Consider the following 19,962-nt stretch of genomic DNA (forward strand, 5'->3'; position numbering starts at 1 on the left):
ACCCTGACTGCAACCTCCCTAGGGGAGGCAAGTCCACGCAGGGGGCGGCCAGAGGGGCAGCCCGCTATGTGAGCTGCGCCTCTAGCGCCCCCTGCGTGGGCTGGCGCATCTGCTTATTTACACCTTTTAGCCACCTCTTCTAAATGATCACATGTGCAGATGTCCATGAGCTCGCAAACACTGTATTTAAAATCTAGGGTGTCGGCAGGACGCTTATCGGCTAAGTGGTCCATGGCGGCAGCAGTAACTATCTTTCCGTTGATGAGCCCTTTGACAATGAAATCCATTTAGTCAACTGGACAGACCAGAACTAGCACTCGCGTTAAAAGGGCAGAAGAACTCTCCACCTTTGAAGGTTCTGCATCCACCCAGATAGCCTAACCAGAAGTGCTGTCTTTATGACCTTATGCCTGAGATCCCTCCAGTAGACCTTTTGGGACTCGAAATGACTTTGAAAGGCCGGTGGGTGTTTTTTTTCGAGGACTAAACTAATGTGGACCTCTTGCATCATGACCAAGTCATGGTACACAATTTGCACTAGCAAATGGCTAGTGATGATTGATTTTTTTTTTTGCGAGTGAGAAATAGTGGGTTGTGTATGGCTGGCTAGTAGCTTTCAAGAATGTTTAGCCCTGCCTCAAGTGAACAATGCATAGTTTCAGCTGCCACAAGAACACTATCCTTGGATATCCTCTAGATGTTGAGGACTCTAGTTACAGAGCTAAAGACAAGTGTGCCTGCTGTACCACCTAGAAAGCCACAGCAGTCCCGGAGGCGTACATCAGAATGACCAAGATTGGGAGATTCACCCCTGTAACACCTCTGGGAGAGGCCTAGGGAACCACCACTGGACCTTATCTTGGATAGATTTATGAACGATCACCAATATACCTTGTTTTTTCATTCATCCAAGACTATGATGAACGCTTAGTCTTGGCTAATGGGGAAAGGGAACAAGTATGCCCCAAGCGACTTGCACTATGATTACAATGGTGCTTTTTAATCCACCGTGGCCAAGTCAGCAAATGTTTGTCAAACATGTAAAACAATGGTTCATTTCTGTGCAGGCGGCCGTCGCGAGGTAAGGGAGCCCTCCGGGCATGCCTCCGTTATGGAGCCTACTAGGCCCCCAGGCCCTTGGAGCGTCCCTCTCCCACCCAGCACCCTCTTCCTGTTTCCCGCCCCCCAACCCGCCCACCCCCGCTCTGATTGGGCCGTGAGCCCGAGCTGGAAGGGTCTAGCGACCCTCCTCGCGGCGGCCCCTGCATTTCTGTGCAGGCGGCCGTCGCAAGGTAAGGAAGCCCTCCGGGCATGCCTCCGTTTATGGAGCCTACTAGGCCTCCAGGCCCTTGGAGCGTCCCTCTCCCACCCAGCACCCTCTTCCTGTTTCCCGCCCCCCAACCCACCCACCCCCGCTCTGATTGGGCCGTGAGCCCGAGCTGGAAGGGTCTAGCGACCCTCCTCGCGGCGGCCCCTGCATTTCTGTGCAGGCGGCCGTCGCGAGGTAAGGAAGCCCTCCGGGCATGCCTCCGTTTATGGAGCCTACTAGGCCCCCAGGCCCTTGGAGCGTCCCTCTCCCACCCCGCACCCTCTTCCTGTTTCCCGCTCCCCTCCCGCCCCCCAACCCGCCCACCCCCGCTCTGATTGGGCCGTGAGCCCGAGCTGGAAGGGTCTAGCGACCCTCCTCGCGGCGGCCCCTGCATTTCTGTGCAGGCGGCCGTCGCGAGGTAAGGAAGCCCTCCGGGCATGCCTCCGTTTATGGAGCCTACTAGGCCCCCAGGCCCTTGGAGCGTCCCTCTCCCACCCAGCACCCTCTTCCTGTTTCCCGCTCCCCTCCCGCCCCCCAACCCGCCCACCCCCGCTCTGATTGGGCCGTGAGCCCGAGCTGGAAGGGTCTAGCGACCCTTCTCGCGGCGGCCCCTGCATTTCTGTGCAGGCGGCCGTCGCGAGGTAAGGAAGCCCTCCGGGCATGCCTCCGTTTATGGAGCCTACTAGGCCTTCAGGCCCTTGGAGCGTCCCTCTCCCACCCAGCACCCTCTTCCTGTTTCCCGCCCCCCAACCCGCCCACCCCCGCTCTGATTGGGCCGTGAGCCCGAGCTGGAAGGGTCTAGCGACCCTCCTCGCGGCGGCCCCTGCATTTCTGTGCAGGCGGCCGTCGCGAGGTAAGGAAGCCCTCCGGGCATGCCTCCGTTTATGGAGCCTACTAGGCCCCCAGGCCCTTGGAGCGTCCCTCTCCCACCCCGCACCCTCTTCCTGTTTCCCGCTCCCCTCCCGCCCCCCAACCCGCCCACCCCCGCTCTGATTGGGCCGTGAGCCCGAGCTGGAAGGGTCTAGCGACCCTCCTCGCGGCGGCCCCTGAATTTCTGTGCAGGCGGCCGTCGCGAGGTAAGGAAGCCCTCCGGGCATGCCTCCGTTTATGGAGCCTACTAGGCCCCCAGGCCCTTGGAGCGTCCCTCTCCCACCCCGCACCCTCTTCCTGTTTCCCGCTCCCCTCCCGCCCCCCAACCCGCCCACCCCTGCTCTGATTGGGCCGTGAGCCCTTCATCACAGGTCCTCCCAGGGCAGCCCTCTGCCCGGCAGCGGGCCCCAAGGCCAAGGGCGGCTCCAACAGAGGCGGCTCCAAGATGTGTCTGCAGGTGTCCGCAGGGGAAGCCAATGAAGCCAGCAACTAACAGACACCACCAAAAAACCGTGAGTGTGGTGTGGGTGGGGAGTAGAGCAATCACTCCACTCCTGAAAGCCCATGCCACTCTATCTTACATCCAAATAACATAGACTGCCATAATGTTTGCATGTCCACACTTAGATGGAATTCTGAAAGTTATCATGTCCACTCTTTGATGGAATTGTGAATATTCGCATGCCCACACTTGGTTAGAACTGTGAAAGTTAGCATGTCCACTCTTTGATGGAATTGTGAATATTCGCATGCCCACACCTGGTTGGAACTGTGAAAGTTAGCATGTCCACTCTTTGATGGAATTGTGAATATTCGCATGCCCACACCTGGTTGGAACTGTGAAAGTTAGCATGTCCACTCTTAGATGGAATTGTGAAAGTTAGCATGTCCACTCTTTGATGGAATTGTGAATATTCGCATGCCCACACCTGGTTGGAACTGTGAAAGTTAGCATGTCCACTCTTAGATGGAATTGTGAAAGTTAGCATGTCCACTCTTAGATGGAATTCCGAATACTATCTTGCCTACACTTAGTTAAAACTTTGAAAGTTAGCATGTCCACTCTTAGATGGAATTGTGAATATTAGCATGTCCACCCTTAGATGGAATTGTGAATATTAGCATGTCCACCCTTAGATGGAATTTTGAAAGTTAGCATGCCCACACTTGGATAGAACTGTCAATAGTAAATTTAGAAGTATACCCAATCGCCTCTCTGTAAAAAGGGAATTAGAAGTGTACCCAACAGCCTCTCTGTGAAAGTTAATTTAGAATTGCATTTAGAAGTTGCATTTAGAAGTGTGCCCATTAGCCTCTATGTGGAAAGTTGCATTTAGAAGTACATTTAGAAAGTTGCATTGAAAGTGCATTTAGAAGCAGTATTTAGAAGTGTACCCAACAGCCTCTCTGTGAAAGTGAATTTAGAAGCATACCGAATATCCTCTCTGTGAAAGTGAATTTAGAAGTGTACCCAACAGCCTCTCTGTGAAAAGGGAATTAGAAGTGTACCCAACAGCCTCTCTGTGAAAGTTAATTTAGAATTGCATTTAGAAGTTGCATTTAGAAGTGTGCCCAATAGCCTCTATGTGGAAAGTTGCATTTAGAAGTACATTTAGAAAATTGCATTGAAAGTGCATTTAGAAGCAGCATTTAGAAGCATACCGAATATCCTCTCTGTGAAAGCGAATTTAGAAGTGTACCCAACAGCCTCTCTGTGAAAAGTTGAATTTAGAAGTGTACCCACTCTGTGATAAGTTGAATATAGAATTGCATTTAAAAGTGTGCCCAATAGCCTGTCTGTGGAAAGTTTAATTTAGAACTACACTTAGAAAGTTGAATTTAGATGTGTGCCCAATAGCCTCTCTGTGATTCTAGAAATGTGCCCAACAACCCGCTGAATTTAGAAGTGTGCCCTGTAGCCTCTCTGTGAATCAAGAAGTACGCCCAAGAGCCTCCCGTGGAAAGTTGAATATAGAAGTGTACCCCATGTAACCCATCATATCTCACCAACACGCTTACTCTCTCCTTACATCACCACTCAAATAGAACACAGAGATACTATGACACCATTCGGTATAACTGTTCTCATATCAACATTTGCCGCTCACCCCACATCACTCTAAGTAATCACTGCTGGTTACGCTCCCCCCAGCGAGGCGTTCTCCTCAGGCCTAACGCAGCCACATCCGATCTGGATAAATCCTGCCAGAACGAACACATACCCCTGACCTCTCAACCACCACACCTACCGCTAGAAAACAGCTATTACACCGATACTGCACGAGCTGTACACATACCCGGTGCTCACACGCACCTTTTTAACTCTCTCGACTCTCTCTACTGATATGAACTTCGGTTCCCAAGGGCGTTCAACCTACCAGCGCCTTCAGACCATACCAATGGTATATAAGGCGCTATATAAGTGCAAAATAACAATAACAATAACAACAATAACAATTTCTCTACCAGAGGAGAGAATAACCAAAAACAACTAGCATTGTTTGTTCAAAACCTGGATGACATTTGGGAAGATGCTTTGTGGCCATTCGTAGCCCCTTCACAGTTCCTGCTAGAAGGGACCGTAGGAAGCAAAATATAGGGTCCTGATTGATGCACTGAAATGGCTCTGAACTCTGAGATTGGGATCGGTAGTATCTTCAGCGTTTAGGAAAAGGTCGGTGAATCCTTGCCATCTGCAATGTCCCCAGACAGAAGCAGCTTGGTGCCTTTGGGGAAAGGGTCTTTACTACAGTGGCAAGGATGATCAAATCTGCTCACTCCCTGGTCCTTTTAACACTATAGGACCATGAGATCTGCTATCTGATTGCAATAATATTAGAATTTCTGCCATTTAATGATAGTCTTCGTCCTTCTGCACGAAGGGTAATCCGTATCAGACCATGCCATTTCGGTGGTGTTAGACCATGCAGATACAGGATTTTGATAAGAAACGAGTCACCTCTTCAACCGTAAGGTGAATGACTGATGACTATTGGCAATAAAGATGAATATGGACATGTCCAGGTTATTAAGCATGCTTCAGCAAAGACTTTCTCACCAGTCCTTTTGTCATACCGGGTGATATGGAAGATTAGTAGCAGGGACCGCATGCCTTTTCTTATTTTCACTCCTAAAGGATTCGCCTACTCGGCTTAGACTATTGTAAGGCATGCTCTCAAGGCTACCAAAGGAACCATGAAGGAGCTACTCCCAGCCAAAGGGCAATCATCCAAACACATTTTACTTGTTACCCCTGCCTTCGCCCTCAGTGGGCGGTGAAGGGGTCTTGTCTTGCTTTTTTCTGCAGTTGGAGAAAGTAGCATCGGACCGTTGGGTGCAGAAGCCCCCTCAACGACATCTTTACTGTGTGAAAAGAAAAACCACCTTGATAATCTCCTGGCAGAGGTCTTGCCCAAATAGCAATAAAGCAGTTTCCACTTTTGCAAATACATTTTCATCCTAATTGTCAGTGGGAAAATGGACCCCAGCCATGTTCTGGATCTCTGTTTTATCAACACATCTCGGGTCAAAATCCTTCCAGATAGTCGTGTTGCAGAAATTCTAGGGGAGCTCTAGGAAAGAGACCAGAAAGACCCCCTTTCACATTCCAGTCTGTTGAAAGCACTGAAGATTTCTCTGGTTTGCTGTGGGTCTCCACTTTCTATTAAAGGTCCCGACATTAGTCATTGAGCAACCCCCAAGAATCTTAACGCAATCCCTGGCCCTGGTAGCTGCTCATCTAAGATGGCGGCTGCATGTTTGCCCCTACATGGATCATTGCCTTATCTGAGCCCCAACAGAGTAACTGGCACATCAGGTAATGGTGGTGACCGGAGACTCTGGCATCACTACAATTTCTTTACTTAAAAAACAAAAAATATCAGTGCCGTCTTAGTTCATCTGAAACCTCTGCTAAAATGGCAGAGGCCTTATGCCGACAGGACCGAGGCATGCCTCCCGGCAGCATGACTGTGGTCCACATATTGTTCTTACAAATCTCTTAAAGGCGGTAGCACATTCCCCTGGTCTGCAGTCACCAGCTGCACCTTTTTTCATTTTTGTGTGTATTTACAACTGTCGTCTTTGATGTTACCACACACCTTCACAACACTTGTTCTATTTTCCCCCAGAGGCCATACTGAAATAGCTCGGTGTGAAGGAGATTCTTTTTGTCAAACTATGCTTTTGTCCACTCATTGTGCACACAGCCTACTCCTGACGCCTTCAACAGTGGGCTGACCTTTTCCAGAACACCCTCCGGAGGGGAGCCAATAGGATTATCTGGTTAGTAAGGATCACAATTCCTAGGAAGTCTTGAGCACACCTTAAGGCCATCACACATCCACAACTATCTAGCACCACCACACTATTAATGACATCTGTGAATGGGAAGCTCTTGTTGCTTTTGATTTCATTTTCATCTGTCAAAACAGTATACATTCACCAGAGTTAAGTCTGTATGTTTTTGTCTCCGGGTTTTTCCATTTCCTGTTCACCTTGACCAGTTTGCTTTTCACCCCCACAGAACACAGTCTGATGTCACCCTGGGCAGGACCACGATTTACCTCTGCACAGACAACTCTGCTCTTTAAGGACACTACAGTGGTGTTAGGCAGAAACCTGTGCAGTTCCCTTAGGGACCTCTGCAAAAGGCTGAAGACTACAGGTGTTGGCAGTAAACCCAATTGGTAGCAGTCTGCACCACCCAGATTTACCTGGTAGCTGTGGCTGAGCAGCCAGACTTCTCTCAAGAAGAGTTAGACAGTATATAGAGTATACAAGATAGGTACTAAAATACAGTAGCACAAGCGAACACTGACCAGATCTTGGGTATCGAAGTATATAATTATTTAAATACATACTTATAGAAACACTCCAGCACTATTATTGTAAACAAGTTCAAAACAGTCACTATTAATATATACATCCCTTATTCTTTATTAGACAAGTCTTAGTTAACATCACTTATTTTCAGACAGAGGGGAGCGCTTAACTAAAGATGGCACTCCAATAAGTTATCAAAAAAGGGAGGGAAAAGGCAGAAATTAGAAAAGCACACAACACTAATACTTAAGAAGCACCAGGCGAGGCAGGAAAGTCAGTCTACTTGTGAGCAAAAAGTTCAGAGGCCAGGCTCCCTCTTGGAGAGAGTAGAACACCAATGCGCCCAAGATAACACAGTTTAAGAGGCTTGAAAAGTCTTGCAGAGAGTTCAAAAAGGAATTGGTTCAGCTCAGAAAAGTTCAGTTAGCCAGCCTAGGGCCAACCCAAGTGATAAGTTGAGGATTTAAGAGACACCCCACACAGACCGTTGTGAGGGAGGCCAGGCGGACACAGTACCTTGAAAGTGGAGCGAATCCTCCAACGGGGGCAGTTGTTCCTGGCAGCGGGTGCAAGTCGCAGCGTCGTCCAGAGGAAGAGAAGATCTCGACGTGGAGGAAAGCTGAAGGTCGTTGCACTGCCAGGGAAGAAACCAGCCGCGGAGTTCTCCGGTTAAAAGGTACTACCCTTTAATTCGCAGTAGTGGTAAAACGTGGTATCCCGGTTGCCGAGGTGCTTGGCACAGGCAAGGCGGGCACAAGATGATCTGGGAAGGCGAAAAGGCCGGGCAAACTGGTTATCCCCACCAGTCAAAGGAAGAAGACTCTTCGGGATGAAGATCTCCTCTGTCGTTGGAAGAAGTGGTGAGGCGTTCAGCAGGGCTCCACCGGTGGTGTCGTTGCAGGTCGGCTCAGCTTCTCCCTCTTCGGATTCTTTGGTCCTGTGGCAACATCTGAAGTTCCAGTCCCCAAAGCCCTGCTTTTATGCTGAAAACCCCCATTCATCAGTCCTTAGCACTTAAACATGCTAAGTGGTGAGCCGGGCGGCTCACCACTGGGCCAATCACACAAGAGTGCGACTTGAGTTGACGAGGCAACTCAGTCCAGTGTGCCTAAACCCCCCTCCCACACATCCTGTAGACCCAGGCAGCGTGGCACCACTTTTGGAGGCTTCTGTGGAGAAGCCCGCCAAAAAGTGGAACAAAGGGCTCGGCTTGGGTTGGAGTTACCGAGGCGAACACAAACGCCATTTTAAAACCGAGTCCTGGCAAAAAGACCCAACCAGGGAATAAATATTAAATAAATAACCCAGCGGTATCTTTAACATTGCACCAAAAAGTGGTGCGTTTAAAATGAATGGGAAAATCCCATAGGAAATATTCCGGTGGAATATTTTGCGTGGTAACCACTGCCACCAGCCAGAAACTCGACGAGGGGGGACTGCACAGTGCCCCCTCAGAAAACAGACCCAGGGGCAATCTAATTACCCCTACCAGTACTTCCACACTATGATGGTTTGCACTGGTTCTGTTCCCAATTTAAGACTAGTAAAGTCAATGGTGACTTTGCATGCCCTGGGAGACAGTAGTCAGTCCCAGGGTATGGAGTCTATGTTTGGGGGTCACTATGACACCCCTGTGTTACTGCACTGAGGGTGCTGTGTAACACACTTGCCAAAAACCACATGAAACCCTATGGAGTAAAAGACCCCATAGCCCATAAAACACATTACAAAGTGAAAGGATATCTCAAATCATGTCTAAGAGTGGGAGAAAAAGAGTCTCACTCTTAGCAGGAGAAAAAAAGAAACCCCTAAAATCCAGCAAAGCTGCTGGGGGATTCACTAGATTTGGGAAATTAGCCTTAACAGAGAATTCTCCGTAACAAGTGGTGATGTGCTCAGTGTGAAGCCAAAAACCATATGCGCCCACTTCAAGAATAACTTGAAACCAGATTACTGCAAATGGGACTGAAACAAGACAAATGTCATGGCAGAATTCCCACCAAGTCCCGACAGATGGTAGATGGGTAACAGATCGGACTGTCCTCCTCTTGCATACCTGCACTTCAGACTTATCACAATGTATGTATACATGAAAGGCTGGGTAGGGGAACCTCAAGGTTGCTAGTCCCTGGTGGATAAACACTCCCACGTAAATGTGCTGGAAATCAGAACGGTTTATGGCATACTTGGGTCTGTCCTACTTCAACTCAGCGGAATTAACTTCCAGGTCCCCCTGTGCAGTTTTAGATAGTATGGAAATGGGCTCTTGCCCAAGGATTGTTCTTAATGCTGTTTTACCTTCCAGGAGTCCAAAATACCCCTGCCAACTGACACATTGTGCCACGAGTGGGAGCTGAAGCAGGATCCGGTAGATTGCGAGAGTGCCCCACATCTTGATCTCTTTGCCAATCCAGATATTGCCAAATGCTTTTTGCTAGCCGATTCAGTCAACCAAGCAGTCTGAGAACTTTGCCTCCCTTTGAGCAATCTGTTTCTGTGCGAGTTTCTCTCATTGCCATCAATCCCGAGGATGTAACACAACATTATATAGCAACTCTGAATGGTGATCCTTATGGCCCCCAGGAAGGGCCCATCAATAATGGTATTTGGACTTACAAGGCTTATCTTGGGCTAATTTATCCTCCTTCTGCAAATGCATGACCTGTTGTCGGAACAGCAGGAGAGAGATCCCACATCACAATCCTCTTGCTGCCCCTTTAGGCATGGCTCCTTAGGTCCCAAGAGTTTTGGACCAGTAGAAATGCCACACAAACACCTGGACATCATGAATGGGCAAGGTGGCTAGCTTGGGGGGGCAACACGCTTTTCTTGGAAGCAAGGCAGTAGAGACCGTCGTGGGTTCGAAACCGGATCCCACATTTATATCTGGCTTAACTCTGGAGCCTCTAAAAACTAAAAAAATGACCACAGCCCAGCCACAAAACTGTTACAATAAAAAATGAAATAGATTCTGTAAGTGGTGCCAAGAGCAGGGGCATCTGCCGTTATGTTATGTTAAAGGTATTTATATAGTGCACCGTCACCAACGAAATTGGTCCTCAGGCGTTCTGGCGGATTTGTAAACATGAAGGAGGGCGGGTAAGGTTAGTCGGGAGGAGGGGAGTAGGAGAGGGGGAAAAGTGGTGTGCTGTTGGTAGCTTCATGTAGTGCTGGGCTTTGGTGCAAGTATTGGATCGGGTGAGACCTGGTGTGCTGTGGGTGCTGTTTGTGTTTTTTCTGTGGTGTGGTAAAGTGCATGCGGATCGCTGGGAGATAAATGGTTGTGTGACTTTAGTGTGGGTTAAGTATACAGAAAGTCGAGGGTTGGTTTAGTGGGGTCTGTATCCTGATGGCAGGTTTGTTGTCCAGTACTTCTGGTTCCGTTCCGGCTGTATCCCTGTGGGTGGAGTTGTTGATGGTTCCTTATGGGCCGTCTCGCTGTGGTGGTGCTGCGCTGATATAGCTTTATCGTAGTGAGTATTGTATGGAGTACCTACCATCTCCTACCATGGAGCGATAGGTGTGTCTGAACCTCTTCTTCGGGTATGGAACTGTTTTGGTACTATCTATTCTCTTGTCTAATGTGACCCTGGTTGGTTGAGGCTTTGAATGGTTCAGGGTCGGAGTGCTCTTGATGGGGCGTCCTATTGTATCTGTCTAGATCAGCCTGTGTATTGTCGTTAGTTTCCTCCTGCCATGACTATCTTTAAGATGGTTCTTTGGTTTCTGTGGGGTGACTTCCTTGGGCTTTTGTTTAGTTGTAGTTATTGTGTGATGGCGCATTGTGCTTCCCGCTGTATCTTGGTGTACATTGTGTAGTGTGGGTACTTATTCTGTTTCTAACCCTCTGAACTGCTGCTTATGGTACAGGGTTTCCTGTTCCTTGCTATCTGCCGTGATTAGGTCTGTTGTCTGTGGTTATAGTTTACAGTCATGGTCCTATTAACGAGTCGTCTGGGTGTTTGTCCTTTGTCTTGCTATGTAGTCGGTCTTTGGTCCTTTTATTGGGTCCTATTGTATTTAAATGTGATCTGTAAAGCGCTTTGGATTAAGCCGCTTTATAAATAACACATCATTTACGGCTGTCTCCTGGTAAGTCGTTTGGTATGTCGTGGGGTATTTTCCTTAAGGTTTTTCCATTAGTTGCTTGATGTGGATCAGGGCATGTCTCTACGTTCAACGATGTTTTCGTTGTGTGTGTGTGCGCCCCTGTGGCCGGGCTTTCTAGTTATGACTCGAAGAGCCAAGTTTTGAGTAGTTTCCTGAAGAGTAGGTGGTTTCTTGTGTTACGAATGTGCTTTGGGCGGCCGTTCCCAGTTTTCGACGCTTGGTGAGAGGAGGATCCTTCAAGATTTCTTTTGTTGTAGGGTTTCAGTTCCAGGCGGATGTCAATGCTTGATCTGAGCGTTCTTGTTGGTTGATTTAGACGCAGTTTGTCTCTCAGGAACTCTGCGCTTTGGTTGTGTATTGCTCTATGGGTGATGCACATTGTTTTGAATTGTAGTCGTTTTATTGGTAGCCAATGTGTAGTGTTTGTGTCAACGGCACTGTTGTCTGCCGCCCTACTGCTATTGGACAATCAAGTATTTGCTTTCTTTTCAGTCATAGTTCATTTAGCAACCATTTTGTGATACACATTAGACACACAGACTCATGAAAAACATAATGCAAGTAATTTTCTGGGCTTTCTCTCCCGGTAAAAAGTATTGGAGTGAAACACAGTATTTTCAAAACAAATGGGTTACCCCTTCAAACCCTTCAACCCCTTCAATAAGGTGGATGTTCAATTCCTATTATGGAAGAGAGCCTTTTTGCTGGTGATTAAGGTTTTAGATAAACCCTGGCTGTTCACAAACCATATTTTAAGTTTTCCAAGGATATTGTTCCTTCACACTAATCCTATTTATGCTTTATGTGGTACCATTCTGATGTCACTTGAATCAGTTTGCCAGCATTCATTGCCTTTCCATTCTCTCCAGTGGAAAGAGTGACAGTCCTTGGATAGAGAGGGTGCTCAAGCAATGTGTGAACCAGACTAAAAGTCATGAAGATCGCCTCATTTGTCACTTTTGGCTCTAGAGCAATGGGAAAAGGAACATTGCAGACTGGCATAAACAAGATTATCAGCCGTCATTATCTGCTATCGTAAAACAGCTGACAAACCTCCTCCAGGAGGACACAGAACTAATTCTATAAGGCTATGATTACTAGTCTGGCTTAAAATCTGCAGGGCTGCATCATGGAAAGTCCTGCATAACTTCACAAAATGTAATTGTGTAGTCGGCAAGAAAGTTTTGGAGTAGTCTAGGATTGGACAAATGGTTCTACAGTCTATTTTCATTAGGTGTTACATAATCTTCAAAACCAGGTGGAGGACAAATGAAGTATTTATTGCTTTGTGCTTAATTCAACTGCAACAAAAGCCAATATCTTTGATGGACAGTATGGCTTACGTTTATGGTAAGGCAATTTTAGGAAGGCTTGAGAAGTGGGTGGTGGTCTTTTGTAAAGTCCAGTTTGGGACAAGACTTTAGAAAGCCCGCCTTTTGGTCAACAGGGTTAAACCCCCTAGGTTTAGCCTGAACAACCCAAAGGTTTGGTAGCAATAGCTGAACAGCCAGGCTTAGTCTAGGCAGGAGGGCTATAGTGAGACACAGAACTCAGAGCATGCACTTAGTTCAAGGAAACTCTTACACACTAGAAGTTCTATAAAAAAAAGTAATTTATTTGTATACACTAAGGCTTATAGCATTCAAGTAAGGTAAGTAGTATCACAACTATCACACAATAAAGTAAGCCGTGGAATGGGGGTGGAAGGATTGGCTGAATGCAGCCCCAAGGAACAAAAGCATGCGACAAGTCCCAGCAAGTACCTAGGAGCAGTACAGTACCTTTTCAATGAAGAATGCAATGCCACAGTTCAGTCCCCAAGGTGAGGCGAGAGCAGACCATGGTTCGGGTTGCCTGACCTTGGCGGTTGAAGAAGGAACTTTGGAAGGATCAGACTGTTGCAGTTGGGAGCCAAGCAGATTATCCTAACGGCACTGGCTTGTTGAACTACAGCCACCATTTTAAGCAAATGGTGACCCTTGTGTCCCTTAGCGCAGCTACAAAGGCAGTCTGCAACAAAAGTCCACAAAAACATGTGCAATAACCTTATTGGTACGCTGCCACCAGCCTGTCCAATGAACTTGCAACAGTAAAAGTTACTGGAAAAGGGAGACCACGTTTCCCCTCAGTACTCCACTTAAGGTGGGGTGTGCTGATCTCGCAAAATAAAATTCAGGTGGAACAAAGTGACCCCTGCCCTGGTATTATGCATTAACACAGGTAAAATACAAAGGGAAGCTCAAGGAGCTCCCAGCAACACTGCACAGAAAGTGCTGTGTGCTGCAATAATAAAATGTAGATGCCAGAAAAGATGGAGAAAAGCATAACTCCATTAAAAAGTATAAAACTGAGGTGGACAGGGGACTCCTGGTTAGTGTATAAGAATGACTGAGTGTGGAAGAATCAATCCAAAAAATATAGTGCAGCAAAAATGCTGGGGGACTTGCAAAGTGGGGAGACATTCACTCAAAAAGGAAAAGCTACTCAACAGTGGGCTTTTGACAATTTGACATCAGAGTTGCTAGAAGGCATTCATTGGTTCTGTTGCACAAACCGTTTTTTTTTAATATCTACTTTATTACAAAAGTTTGTGGTAACAAGAAAAATGACTCTTTACTTTGTATTTATCGACTTTAAGACTGCCTTTGACCATGTAAATAGAGCAAAAATATGGGCAGTTCTTTGAGAGCCGCAAGTACCCTTGTAATGGATAAAAGCCACAGTTACTATGTACTCTAATAATCTAGCCAGAGTTAGATAATGGGCAGGGTGGTGAATGCTTGGGTCAATTTAATGTGAAGTTTGGAGTTACTGTCTTTATTTTCTCTCCTACCATCAATCGTTTGGCCGATCTAAATGAGTCTTTTGACTGTGATGGCCCATTGATATTTGGTAAGAAGTTCCCATTACGTAATGCATATGCAGTTATCCCCTAGATCCACAAGTGGATAAGGAAACACCTTTGCAGTTCCAAATAGATTTTGTTTATTTGGGTATGCACTACAAAAAACTGTTTAAATGGTGTGTAATACAACTGAAACTTTGAAATTCAACTTGAAACTCGATCCTATTCAGCAGGTTTGGCTTCTTTTTAATATTTGGGGATCGGGATTAATGGGAACGGTTGGCAGCAATATGTTCAGTGCTGTAAAGTTCCCCATGCTCAAAGAATTGGTGACATAGCGTCATTTGCAGCAAGATTTAAATATTGAGCTGTATTATGTTTCAGAAGCATATACAGCATGATCGAAATCCCTATTTGGGGCTGAACTCTGGGGCATTGCTTATTCCTGGTTTTAAACTCTATTCAAAGAATTTTCCTAAAGACTTATTCATGCCGAAAAAGTCACTGACTGCACATTTTTCTGAAATTAGGTGTTCATTATGAAGCCCAGCTGAGAACGCCCATGCTGGCTGCATATCCACAGTTTAATAATGCTTAGGAACATTATTTGAGATATGTGACCAAACCATGGAGGTCGTAATTGGTTGAAACATGTGTATTGTTTTAACTCTAATGCTCTGCTATTTGTAAGGAATAAGCATTGCTTGTTTAATGTTTATTCTTAAGGAGTTTAAGTGTATTGTAATGACTGCTTTAATTATCTTTATTAGTAACCTGTATGACATATTGGCTGTTATGACTCTGTTGTGACTCTTGTTTTTATGGTCCATTGGCCAAAATAAAGCTATTGTATCGAAAAATAAAATGGGTGCTTTTCACACTTGTGCATGATCACCTTGTCATATTAATGCACAAACTAACCGTAACAACATAACTAATATTAAAAAGGCTTATGATGAATGGTCATTTGGGCATTTTTGATGAGTCATTTAGTTACCACGCTGAATAGGATCTACTGCTGAAACGGAACTGTGCCGTTGAGCACTGTCTGAACTGGATTCTCAAATGTTTGTTTTTGAAATTTAGGCCAATTTAGTCTTGGCCTCACATGCCTGCAAGTGGCAGAAAGGCAGTAACATGTTTTGCCTTTTTTGCGCTGCGAAATTGAAACTGAGGTCACTTTGTTTTGATATGGCCTTTTTATAGTCGTGGTAGAAAAAGGCGGATCCTTCCAATTTTAAGACATGCAGGCATAAGTGCCACTCTTGAAGCTCTAAAGTTTCTCGAATAAAAAAGCCATTTAACCTCCCAGAAAATAGCTGTTGCTGATTTCTTTAAACCAGCCATGGGTTTATAGATGTAGATCTGTGTGCATTTGTTTTGAAACTATGGCATAAATGGGTATGTACGATTTTTTTTTTATTGAGTTTTTGATTGTACTGTACATTTTTATTCAGAAGATATTTTGTTTTATATATGTTTGTGCATTTGCTTTTTATGGAAACACCTGGAAATATCCGTGAACATTCTGAATATAATTGATTAATCAACAGCATATGACTTTGAAAGATCCTGTGCTGGAGAAGAAATTAGTTACCAAGTACTCAAGAACTGTAGTTCTAGGTATCCATTCACATGCGACCCACCCTTTAACCCTGCAAGAAACTTAGTACCCTATACTTCTGTGTGTATTAGAATCTGAAGACTGCCTTTGGGGCAGAGCTAAAGGGCACTTGTTCTCAATGGCAAAAAGTACAGACATTATGTATCAGATAAATGAAGGGATTGCAGATTTTGCTTGCCTAATTATTAAAACAATGTGTTACTCTACTGAGGATTCCTAGCCTGACAACTGTGACATATTTAACAGCATTTGAATCTAGGAAATATACCAAGGATACGAAATGTACTCGTAGGAAGGTAGCCCATTTCTTGCTTAACACTGTGGCTTTTGTACTACTTCAGTTTCTTTTGTGTCCTTTTTTCGTTCTTTTAAGAATCGGTCCCGTTTTTTTTAAACCTCTATTTCTTAAAAGTCAAAACATGTTATTCCCTTATACAATCTTCACTGGCTCTCATTGAATCTTCCACTTCAGCAAACAAGTGTAAACTTGATCAGTTAAATTATTCTTAAGCCGGACTGAAGCAGAGCCAAAGAACTGTCTCTTAGGTTGTCAACAGTTCACAACTGACCAAAATCTTAAAACCGAAGTAATAACTTTTATTTGAAACTGCTGTGAGTTTTACTTTATAAAATTCTTGTTGGTTGTACTTGTCTTCTTTGCCAAGCCACCTCTGCCAAATGTGTTTACTATTTTGTGCTCCCGAAACTGTTTGCTAAGGTTCACTCCTTTCTAACTTTGTCCTATGCCTGGTCTTGTCAGACATGTACAAATGCAACAGACTGCTCAGTTTCTACTTAAATTAAATGTAGAATTAAAAGATCAAACAGGGAAGTAAGTGGGCACCACTAATTTAGAAATGTTTTATATATCCAGGTAGATGTAGAGGTAAAAATACAATAGTAGATATTTGAATGGAGCTGGCTGTGACAAGTCTGGAGACACCCGGACTTCAAAATACAACAGCTAGAGACCAAGTATGAATACCAGGTCACACAACCGCTCTCAAAAAGGGCCCAAATCCGGGCATTCAGTCAAGACATTCAAAAATATAGTTCTTATCAAGGTATCACACAAGTACTTCCAGGTTGGTAAATAATAAAGATGAGGTTGTCAGTTGATTTTCAAATAGTATTTTATCAAAAAGATAAAGCTGTCACTAATATTTCCTTAGTGATGGAGCATTTGTCGCAACCCATATATACTTCAGACTAAAGCCAATGCATTTCGGAACATTTTTCCTTCATCTGTTTGTTCTTTTTTCTCCCTTTGCCAGACATAATACAGTGGAGGCACACGTTTTCTTAAACAATTAGCATAATTTGCAAAGAAATATTCACACTAATATGTCGTTTGAAGACATAGAAGGTCTTTCATCAAAATGTGCTGAAACCTTAGGGTTTTCCACAGAGGAAGCAACCGCAATCCTAGAACTTATCAGCGAAACGTCTATAGGCGCACATGGAACCACACCAGAGGTTCCAGCAAAGCAGATTAAACAATTAGAATATTTGGTACGGAAGGAGATCAACAGGAAACTCCATGCAATTACCCTAGGTCGTTACTTCAAGAACCAACGTATACCAAGCGGACTCCGAATCCAATTGCGTCCCACTTTCTGCAAAGAGAGCAAGGAATTTGTTCGCAAATGGGAGGCCATTTTAAATAAATGTTCTCTAGACTTGATCCTACTCACCATTCAAGAACTGGCTAAGAATCTCACGGCTTTAAACATAGAAATTCAGGAGATTGAAAAAGAACTGGTAGAATCATTGGGCAAAGAAGAATATGATGTGATTCTTTGTGATATCAATGTGAAACTTGAAGAGTACAAAACTGAATTGGAGCAAAAGAAAGTGAAGAAATTCAAACGGGACACATATGATTACATCAATGATGAAGTCTACACGTGGATGGTATGGACCAATAGCACCTAAAATATTCCATAAACATCCATCAGAGAACACCTCTAGCTCAGACTCTGAAGCACCAAGGGACTCGAACACTCCTGCAGAACAAACTACCATCCCGGAACGCACAACTACTCCATCAGCACACACACCCCCCACCTCGGCTTTTTTAGGCGCCCGCCCAAAAGAACCCGCAGGGGGAGGAGGAAACCAAAGACCAAAACCACAGACACGGCTACAACAGAGGAAAATTTAGTCATTAACGTCTGGGACAGGATCTTAAGGAAACCAGAAGAAGAAACGCTCCAAAAAGGTCTCAGCTTTGTACCGACCTATGGGACTACATTTTTCAATAGCAAGATCGAACTATATAAATTCGTAAGAAAGCTGAAATTGAAAGTATTTTTCAAAGAACTTGAAACCATTGACAAACCAGACCAAATGTCAGACTTTCAGGAATTTAGGGCTAAAAAAACATTTTTGACAGTTTGACGGGGTCTCTATGCCACCCCTGTAGGATCTTAAAGTTGTGCTCCATGTCCGCTGGGAACTTGTTCACAGCGGACATGGAGCACAACTTTAAGATCCTACAGGGGTGGCATAGAGACCCCGTCAAACTGTCAAAAATGTTTACGGGAATATCCCCCGCCTGCCCAAGGGGATGTGATCAGGTAGGCACGAGGGGCCACATGTGGTGGCACTGCCCGAAAGTGCAGGCATACTGGGAGAGGGTAAGGGGTTGGATCGCTGAAGTCACAGAGGAACTGCTTCCCCAAAATCCCCTGACAGTGCTGCTGGGCCTTCCCCCAGAGGACACGGATGTATACAGATACCCGAGAATGTGGGAAACAATGCTGAGGGCTGGGAGGGTGGCCTTGGCCCAGAAATGGAAAAGCAAGGAGACCCCCGCAAAGGAGGACTGACTACTAAAGGTTAAGAACATGTTTTTGATGGACAAATTAACGGCGATGATTAACAATGACATGAATTCCTTCCAGGCTAACTGGTACGGGGTGCAGCAGATCTGGGGATGGGAGATCCATTGATTCTCCGGGAGGGAACATGGATGGAAAAGGGTGCCCACGGCCCGGGGGACAGCGGACGACATACAGCCAAACATGCAGTCGAAATTTTCGCTCTTTCCCGAGCTCCGGTCACACAAAGTGTGCAACGCGTCTTCCCGTAAAGGGGGTTCTACTGGGACTAAGTTATTGGGGGGGGGAGGGTTTGTCTTCTTGGGAGATTGAGGGGGGGGGTGTTCCTTTCCTTTTTTTTCTTCTTCTTTTTTGGGCCTGTGGCTTGTATACTCTTTGGTAAAGCTTTCAGCCTGTTTGTTATATTATGAAAATGTCAATAAAACAAAGTTTAAAAAAAAAAAAAGCGGATTTTTACCACCCATCAATGTACCCTCTATAGAGATTTTTCAGAAGCTTGTTACCCCGTGATCTTGAAAGGATCAACTACAGAACTCCACCATACAAAAACCTTAAACCGCACGAAATGAGCTTGATTAAAGATTTGTACAGCAATACAGAAATCACTATTCGACCAGCTGACAAGGGGGGTGCCCTTGTGATTCTCAATACTGTGGATTATGATGCCGAATGTTATGGGCAACTTCAGGATGATGCCACATACGCCAGATTAGATCCTGATCCCACTGTCTCTATCAGAAACAACTTGGCTATCTTGCTTGATAAAGCATTAGAACTGGAATGGATTAATGAACATACATGCAGGTTTCTCCTCAACGACCACCCACGAGTTCCCAACTTCTACACACTTTCAAAAATCCACAAAGATCTCAGAAAAACCCCTGGCAGACCCATAGTCGCAGGGATGGACAGTCTCAACTAACCCTTAGGAATCTGCATTGATTTTTTCCTTCAACCGTTGATACAGAAAACCTCGACCTACACCAGAGACACTACCCATTTTCTGCAAAAACTGAATTCAATCAACCCACAAGAGAACCAATTGATGTTCACCATAGACGTCAAAGGTTTGTACACCTCCATTCCACACGACCTCGGCATTGAAGCCTTTGAATGGCTGTTACTTCAATCACCGGATGTACGCGCACAAAAATAATGTATTCTAGCTTTGTTGCAATTCATCTCTGAAAATTCCTATTTTCAATACTGCAATAAGTTTTATTTACAAACCTCAGGCACCTTTATGGGTGCCACAATAGCACCAACTTACGGCAAATGTTTCATGTTTAAATATGAGATGGATCACATACTGACCAAACAAGAATGGAAGAACATCCACATGTGGACCCGTTATATTAACGATATCTTCGGTGTATGGACAGGCACTGAGCAACGATTCGATGAGTTCCATGAATACATCAATAGCATTGACTCACGGATACAGTTTACCAGAGAATCATCACGAGAAAAAATTATATTTCTTGATGTGCAAATTGCAGTAAAAGATATGACCTACAACACTACCTTATTCCGGAAA

General features: G+C 45.2%; 1 protein-coding gene across 1 annotated transcript in view; it reads left to right on the plus strand.

The window, feature by feature from the left end:
- Positions 1-19,962, plus strand: part of PHF12 (PHD finger protein 12) — a 689,998-nt gene that overhangs the window by 155,970 nt on the left and 514,066 nt on the right. The gene's annotated exons all lie outside the window — the stretch shown is intronic.

This window comes from Ambystoma mexicanum, chromosome 9 (genome assembly GCF_040938575.1).
Source record: "Ambystoma mexicanum isolate Mex_15411 chromosome 9, UKY_AmexF1_1, whole genome shotgun sequence".
NCBI classification, from domain to species: Eukaryota; Metazoa; Chordata; class Amphibia; order Caudata; family Ambystomatidae; genus Ambystoma; species Ambystoma mexicanum.